Source organism: Sesamum indicum, linkage group LG4 (genome assembly GCF_026168435.1).
Source record: "Sesamum indicum cultivar Baizhima isolate 11 linkage group LG4, ASM2616843v1, whole genome shotgun sequence".
Taxonomy (NCBI): Eukaryota; Viridiplantae; Streptophyta; class Magnoliopsida; order Lamiales; family Pedaliaceae; genus Sesamum; species Sesamum indicum.
The window spans coordinates 20,151,916-20,160,452 of record NC_142660.1 but is presented as its reverse complement, the minus strand read 5'-3'; the positions used below and the strand labels follow the sequence as shown (position 1 = coordinate 20,160,452).

General features: G+C 28.3%; 1 long non-coding RNA gene across 1 annotated transcript; it reads right to left on the bottom strand.

Moving 5' to 3' along the window:
• Positions 1–2,116: 2,116 nt before the first annotated feature.
• LOC148788539 (uncharacterized) lies at positions 2,117–2,979 on the bottom strand. Its single transcript, XR_016065332.1, has 2 exons — positions 2,485–2,979; positions 2,117–2,348 (listed from the first exon to the last, which is right to left on the bottom strand). It is a non-coding gene; the product is annotated as an uncharacterized LOC148788539 (long non-coding RNA).
• Between the last annotated feature and the right edge of the window lie 5,558 nt (positions 2,980–8,537).

Genomic DNA, 8,537 nt, shown 5'->3' with positions numbered 1-8,537 from the left:
ATATATAGTTTTGTTGGGAAGACGAAAGAAAACATGAGATACTTGAAAGATAACATTAATTAATGAGGGTCTGACTTTTCTTTGATGTGGGTATCATCTCATCTCAATCTTAAAGGATTGTGCTTTGTCTTCCTCTTCCTATTTTAGTAATCATGATTCTTTAAGGATTGTGATTACATTTCTTTATTTGTCTTCAAATCTTTGATGTTTTGCTTCCCTTTTTAGGAATGTGATGATTCCTTTTTGTTTTTAGAAATTTTTATAATATTTAGTTGAGCTAAATTCATTGTCATTAAGCTTTTAATAAGAGGATATGGGTTTTTCTTTTTATTATTATTATTTGGTGTTTATATGTTATCTATTTTAATTGTTGCAGCACTGTTAATAATTTATATATACGGGACAGATACTCCAAAGTTATAGTGTGCTTGGATCGAGTATTATAAATAGATCTGAAAGCTGTGTACTAAGAAAAAAGGTCGAAGCATGAGTTGGGATATTTTTCTTTAAGATAATATTGCTCTATACTGGTGGTTAAAATTTACCAACTAGTATCTCTTAAGATGCACCAATATATCATTTTCAAAATAGCAAGAATACAAATTTTCAAAAATGGGGCAAACCAAATAATAGTTTGAAACTATTTTGAAAAACGACAGGAACCTCATAAATATTTTGATTGCTATACGATAAAATGTTATGTAAAATATAATGAAACGAAGATAATAGAATCTATTTACACGGTTGCCACCAAAAGACATAGTTGGACTCGAGAGCTATGATTGTACTGATTCAACCAGACTGAATAGTCACTATACTAGTTCGAGCAATCAGTGTCGTCTTTTCAGTCAAAATTGACAAGCCACAATGGTTCAAGTGTTAGTGAGGGTGTTGGTTGGCTAAAATATTTCAACATGTTAAATATTTTATCTTGACTTTTAATTGTAGCAAATAATTTTTTCATAGTAAAAAAAAATAATTTTTTAAATTAATTTTATTTAATTATGATTAATAATAATTATATACCATAATTTTAACTATAGTTATTAATATTTATAGTCAATAATAATTTTTTTTCTAGTATTAACGAGGTTGGAACTTATGTGTTGGTGTTCATCTTGGGAATAATGATGAACTTTAAGAATATTGTTCACTTTAAGAATATTGTTCCCTTAATTCAATTTAGGGCAAGGAACTAATTAGGATCAGCCAATATTGATTCATTTCTTGTTCTTGATCAAACTTAAGTTTCATCACTAGAAATTCTTTTTAAAGTGAAGTGATGAACTATTATTCTTTTTAAGTAAATTTATATGATTATCAATATTAAATATTTATATCTAATAATAACTAATAATTATAATAATTTTATACGAATCAATATTAGATAATTATATCTATTCAACATATACTATCAAAGTAGAACGACACTTATTATCAAAGTAGAATAACATACGTATGTTGGTAGAATTCGAACCTATGACTTTAGAATCTTGGAGCCTCAATTTTGCCAATCAAATTAGGCCTTATCTACAACTAGAAAATTAATATTTAAGAATTGGGTAGCAAATATGAGTGAGTTAGTTGGAGATTTTTACATTATCAATTGTAAAATAAATGAATTTGAAAGAATATTAAGTTATATTGAGTTAGTTGAATGAATTTTTATTTTATTTGTTTGAAACTAAAATTCTATTTTTGGGGGTAGAATTTTATTTAATTTGTACAAATTGTCATCAAGAAAAACGACCTAATGACATATTTATTGTTAGTATATTTGTATTGTCGTTATAAATGTATCAGTAATTATATATAGTGATAACTTTAAAAATGTCACTTGATATCTTGTCATTAATATTATATTAGTTGGAAAAGCACACTCGATAACAGTGAAAATATAATAATATTTTTATTAAACCAATACTTTATTATCAAAACACAATTTAGTAAAATAAAATAGAGAGAATAAATAATGAATGAAAGAAAGTCTATATTTGAAGAGAAATATGCATGAGTGGTATAATAAATGGTGGAAAAGTATTTACTTGTACATGGAAAGAGAAAAAACAAAATAAATAAATAAATTAAAAAAAAATAAAAATGACGGACAAAAAAGTTATAAGATACCACAACCACCCTCTTCAATTATACTCGTAAGTATGACATATCTTGAAAGTAAATCTTTCCAACCTCGACTTGAGAGGAACCTCTTACCAGAAGCAACCTCGCGATTATAGAGATCCTTCCACTTGGTCTTGCCCTTGGTCGCCTCCTTAAGTTGCTCTTGACAATGAGCAAGCTCTTTCTTTCTTCATCTCCTCAAGGGTGGCCTCCGAATGCTTCAACTCCTTGTCGTAAAATGCAAAGCCTTGGTCAACAATCTCGATCAATGTAGCAATATAAGAACACAAAAAGGATGATGTCATAAGCTAAGTAAACAACTACACCAAAAAAAAAAAAAAAGGCAAACAAAAATGAACTCACCCTAACAGATTCATCGAACAAAAGGCGAGTGATGGTATGATCAGCAAGGGAGCTAAAGCAAGCGACGTCTTAATCACTCACTTCACTGTGCGACCTCTCATAAGCTAGGTCAAAATTGAAAGCATCCCTGAATGAAGCTACCCCTTCATGACAATTGGTCCCATAAGAAAAGAGCCATTTTCCAATCCCATGAGGAACCTCAATAGTATTAGACTCACGAGGTCTTTTTTATCCAGAGGGTGCAGTGCGGCTATCCTTTCCAGATCCTCCTGACCATAATTCACTTCCCGAGATCATAGGGGAGGAAGGGGCGAGCGACGTTTCTCGCCTTCTTTTCTCTACATAGGAGGAAGGTGAGCCCGTCCATCGCTATAACGCTGTTTGCGCTCGCGTTCAGCTTTGTAACGCTGAATGTCCTGCAATGAAACCTTCTTCCCTGAAACAAGAGAAAAAAAAAAAGAAAGAAAGAAAGAAACAACCAAAGAGAAGTCATAATAAAGCAAGAGGCAACAACATGAAAAATCATGATGGGTGGTAACAATAATTAATGAATTTAAACCTTTTAAAAAAAATAACTGACCAAAATTAATTTAGACACCAAAAAAAGATCTTTCCAATAATATATAGTATAGATAGTGTCATAGTGAACGATTGTAGATGATGTTTTTGTAATACAAAATACTACAAAAATTCTAATAGCTTAACAAATATTATGATCTAAAACTTTTGCTTTATGAAATTATCAGAAAATGTAATATGACGAATTTCTGAAAATAATGCAATAAGAAACATAAAAATTGATAAAAAGATTTTTTTATCAATTTCAACAAATCATGAAAATTATAAAAATTGATAAAAGAGTTATTTGCATCTGACATTTTATCAAAATTAAGAGCATGATTAAGATTAACTCGTCATCTCGCACTAAAAGAAATACAATTTTATTTTTTTATAATTATTTATAATAATAAAAAAATATAAAATTTATATGAAATATTTTTTTTTTTAATTAAAACCACCTAGAGGTGGGGGGAACTTTTCGGAGTCCCCAATCCTTCTATATGAAATATTAATTCATCACAACTGCACAAGTCAAAACTCGCATTTATGACTTGCAATAGCCATCAATTTTTAAAAAATATTATGATTTTCACGTTAAATCAAAAATAATATTTTATTTCTCATCGCAATATTTTTCCAGTGAAAAGATAAATTTTCAAAACAAAAATAAGAAAACCCATTATTCATTTTTATTAAAATAATAATAATAATAATAATAATATCAAGAATTACATGTTGCAAGCTGTAAATTAGAGAACAAAAGGGCATTTTGATTTGATGAAATCTACACCGTTAACATATATATATATATATATATATATCTATACATCCAAGCAACTGAGAATCACGTGCTAGAAACTCGAGTACCGTTAACGTCTCCAAACTTTTGGGCCACCACAAGCATACACGCGCCATCTGAACGCGTGAAGAACACGGAATAAAGTTTTATAGAATCTATAGGGGGAGAAAAACCTGAAAAGGGCACCACTCTACCTGCGTAGCGGCCGACCGTACCTTATCCGAATCGCCATTCATGATGTCCACGTGGCCAGCTCCAATTGGACATCACTTGATCGAGGTTGATTGCACCTGATTTTGATGCAATTTACATTTTCCCCCACCAAACTTAACTTTCTCAATGGTAATAATGCCAAAAATACATATATATATATGAGTGAAAAAATATCAACTAATAAAAATTAAATTATATTTAATATTTTATGATGATAAAAAAATTAATTTAATTAATTCTCATCCTTCTATATTTAATATTTTACGCTGATCAATAAAGTATAACACGTAAATAATGATAGCGTTATAAGCACATTAACAAAAGATTTTAATGTTAAACGCATATTTATTTCATCAGAAAGATCGAAAAAAAAACAAATATTAGTGATAAAATTTGTGAAAATAATAACTTCATCAAGAATTCTTTTTATATTTTTATATCAAGAACATATCTCTCATAATAATATTTTATTCTTACAACAGGCTTTTCGATATTTGTTATAATTATAAATACCACCTAAAATTAGTAGTCGTATGAAAAATACCCCATCATGACAGTGCACTGTAGAAATATTTGTTAGATGGCCGTTAATTTTAATGGGCATTAATTTATAATTTTTGAAACAACGGTCGGAGATCTTATGAATATTTGCAAGCTCGCCGGACCAATTGAGGTGAGTGATCTCCATCATTCATGATGTAGCGACACCTCTCAAGATCCGACGGTCCTAACAGCTCCAAATTACAATCCCAAAAATTAAAAACTTTCGACGTAAATGATCTACGATTAATAAGTAAATTAAAATCAGGGATTGGTGTAGATGAGTACATAATGTACACCTAAATTTTTATTACCATCTTAATTACAAGAATTAGGGCTTCATAATTCACCATCTTAATTACAAGAATTAGGGCTTCATAATTCACCATCTTAATTACAACAACTAGCTAGGGCTTCATAATTTACCATATCTTAATTACAAGAACTAGGGCTTTTTGACAATTTACCATCTTAATTACAAGAACTATATATATAGGGTTTGACATTCCTTATTTTATATTATTCTCAAATTGATTTTTCGGCTAGTACTTTTTTATCGCGCAAAAATATTACCTAATTTATTATTCAAAATTATCGAAAGTTAACAAAAAGATTCAAGAAAATAAAATTTCATAAATGAATTACATATTTTTTTTTTCCAATATTAGAGATACGATTGAAAATGAGTGTCACAATTCATCAAAAAAAGGGGTCATCGTAGGAAATTTTGAGTCCTTTTTAGTTTTATTTTCAATATTGATCGATTTTAAGTAAATGTACACATGTTTTCAACTATTAAAAAGAAGGTATAATTACACCGCGCTCTCTTAAGGGTTGATGTAATTATATGTAAATTTTTTTATATTTAAAAAATTGTATCTAGTACCCCTGATGTTTGTTTCCATTTAACAAATAGATCCCTCTGTTAGTCAAAATTTATTGAATTAATACTATTAGCAAAAAAAAGATAAAAAATTCATATTTACCATTAATTGACTTTTTATTTAATTATTATAGGTTAAATAATTTTTTTCGGACCAAACTATCCCTATACATTTACACACGTTAATGCATATGAGGAGGTATATCTGTTTCGTCAGAAAAAAAAATTATACGACCTGTAATGAGTCAATCGGGGTAAAATATAAATTTCCCATTCAATTCTTTTTGCTATTATTAGCAGACTGGTCGAATTTTGACCGACGAAAATCTATTTTTTAGACAAAAATAAACATAATGAATGTTGAATATAAGTTAACAAACTAAAAAAAAAATAGATATAATTACACAAAATCTAATGAGAGAACATCACGTAATTATCCCTAAAAGGAATAAAGAAGTCAAAAGTGAGTGAAGAAACCAACAAACAATCCCTAAGATGACAAAAAAATGAATATATAGGCAAGGTACAACACTTACCATCCCTATCAAAGCACACACAACACACACTCCACCTTCCAATACTTAATAAATTTTATACACCACTACCCCCACCCCTACCTACCCAATTTTAGCATAATTTTATGTATGTAAAAAGTTATATATTCATATACAAATAACTCCAAGTGGGGGGTAGTGATATTTTAACCCAAAAGGGTAAGTAACTAAGAGATATTTAAGGTAGAAAGTTTGCCTTAAAGGGGAAGGGATATAAGTAGTAGTACAATCAAGATTCTTGTGGGGAGGGGTTATGTCAATCAATCTTTTTTGACATATCAACTTTCCTTTTTTTAATTATTGCTTGTTTTTCTGCAAGTGCCCCTTTTTGGGTAGGAGGGACAAATGAATTGATTGAAAATGACTAATATTATTATTGAAAATGTGAAAATATTTATAAATAATTATTTTTTTTTAAAAAAATAAAGATATAAATAAATGTAATAATACGACTGTCTGATATAAAATGCGATTATTTTCTTTTTTAAAGTCTCGGGTTCTTGTTGATATATATATATATATATATATATTTGGTAAAAATAATTTGTGTTTTTTAGTGTTTGTGATTTTTAGGCTGAGGTTCATTAAATAAGTGAAAATTGCATAATTAAAAAGACTTCTAAAGTAAATGTAATACAACTCTATGATGTGGGAAACTTTTTTATTTTTTTAAAAAATAATTATTTCGTTGCTATTTTCTTTTTTTTAGGGAATTTTTGTTTTGTAGTAATTCATATATTTAGTAATTTTGGCATTAATTAAATTTTTTATTCTAAATTATATTGTACTTTCTATTATTTTTAATAAATATATGATAACTTGTATAAAAGTTATGTTTATTTATTAAAAAGAATATTTTATATATGTATTAAATAGAAATAAAATATATGATTTTTGACGGTCCAGATTTGTTAACCCTTTTATGTGTTGCCTATTTTGTTGATTGACAGTGATAGGTTGTTTTGTTTTATGATTTGTTGTCACTGACCCCCCCCCCCCCACCCCCACTCCACCCCCTGTCCGTATTAAGGTTTTCTTCTTCTCTCTCTTCATTGTATTGCTTTTATGGTTCTTTGTTTTTTTCTTCTGTCTCAACATTTTAAGTGGTCTTAGTTTGAGCTGCCATTTTCATAGGTGGAATGACAAGAATGCCCCTGCCTCTGATTCTTGCAAGTTGACATCATGGGTGATGTATTTTTCTTCCTAAGAATCTTTTTTGTGATCTAGTTGACCCTTTACATTATTAGACATGTCTATGTTGTTGTCTGAACATATATATGTATCTTTTCGGCTAACATCGATGTTTTTTATATAAATTCTAACGGAGGAAAATCAGTTGTAAATGGTGAATTTTTTTTTAAGGGGTGTAAGTGTAATTTTAAAACTCTTTGGGAAAAGTGTCATTTTATATGTTTAGAGGCGATTAAGCAGATCAATGGTGGCACTTTGTTTTTATGAAAGATAGATTACATATTCAAGTCCCGATACGGAAATTAGGGAACCAACTTTGATATTTTTTATTAAAAAAATAAAAGAATATATATATTACGCTCGTGTGGTATAATATTTATTTTTCAAAAAAAAAAATACGCACTCGATGTATATATAAAAAAAAAGATTCTAACGTCATGTGTGACCTCTTATGGCGGTTGTTATAATTAAACGAGCGCAACCCTCGATCTGCATATTTTTAGTTTCGACAGTTAGCATATTCGTTGTATCGTAGAATTAAATAACGAGACTTCGATGTAGTTAAGATAAATAATTGACTAATTATTTATAATTTTGTGTTTATGTTACTTTGAGGAGTATATGATAAGCATGTTTTGGTTTATTACAATAACTTATAAACAAACATAAGTACAATGTTCAAACTTATCATCTTTATTATTATTTGATACATTAAAAAATTATTCAATTTTGATTTTTTATTTTTTTTGGTGCCTTTAAAATAGTCTAGTTTGTGATTGTTTATGGTTGTTAGAAAACTTTATAGAATAAGGTCCTCATTAATATTAAATTTAATTCAAATTCAATAATTAATAATATGGTAAATATTTTTTTTATATTTTATATGTTTTTATCAATATCTTCATACCAAAAAACTCAACTTACCAAAATACCCATACTCGCTCGCAACGACAAAAATATTTCTTTAGCCGTCAAATTCCGTTCATGTGGATGGATATGTTTTAATATTATTGGTCGATTAGTCATGAATATTATTTGATATTAATAATTATTTATATTAAAAATTTATAATACAATTATAATCGATTCATCATTTTTTCGTCGGTAAATCAATAAAATGGCCGGCAAATGAGGATAAAAAAGATACAATTGGAATATGTAAGAAATTTCAGCTTCGATAAAGAAAACGATACAAAATTAAAATAAATATGGGCCATTAAATATACAAAAGTACATATTGTTGGCGTTCACATATTTTAGATTCAGTTTGGCTCGTCGATTGTATAATCGATTATGAGAAAATAAATTTTAA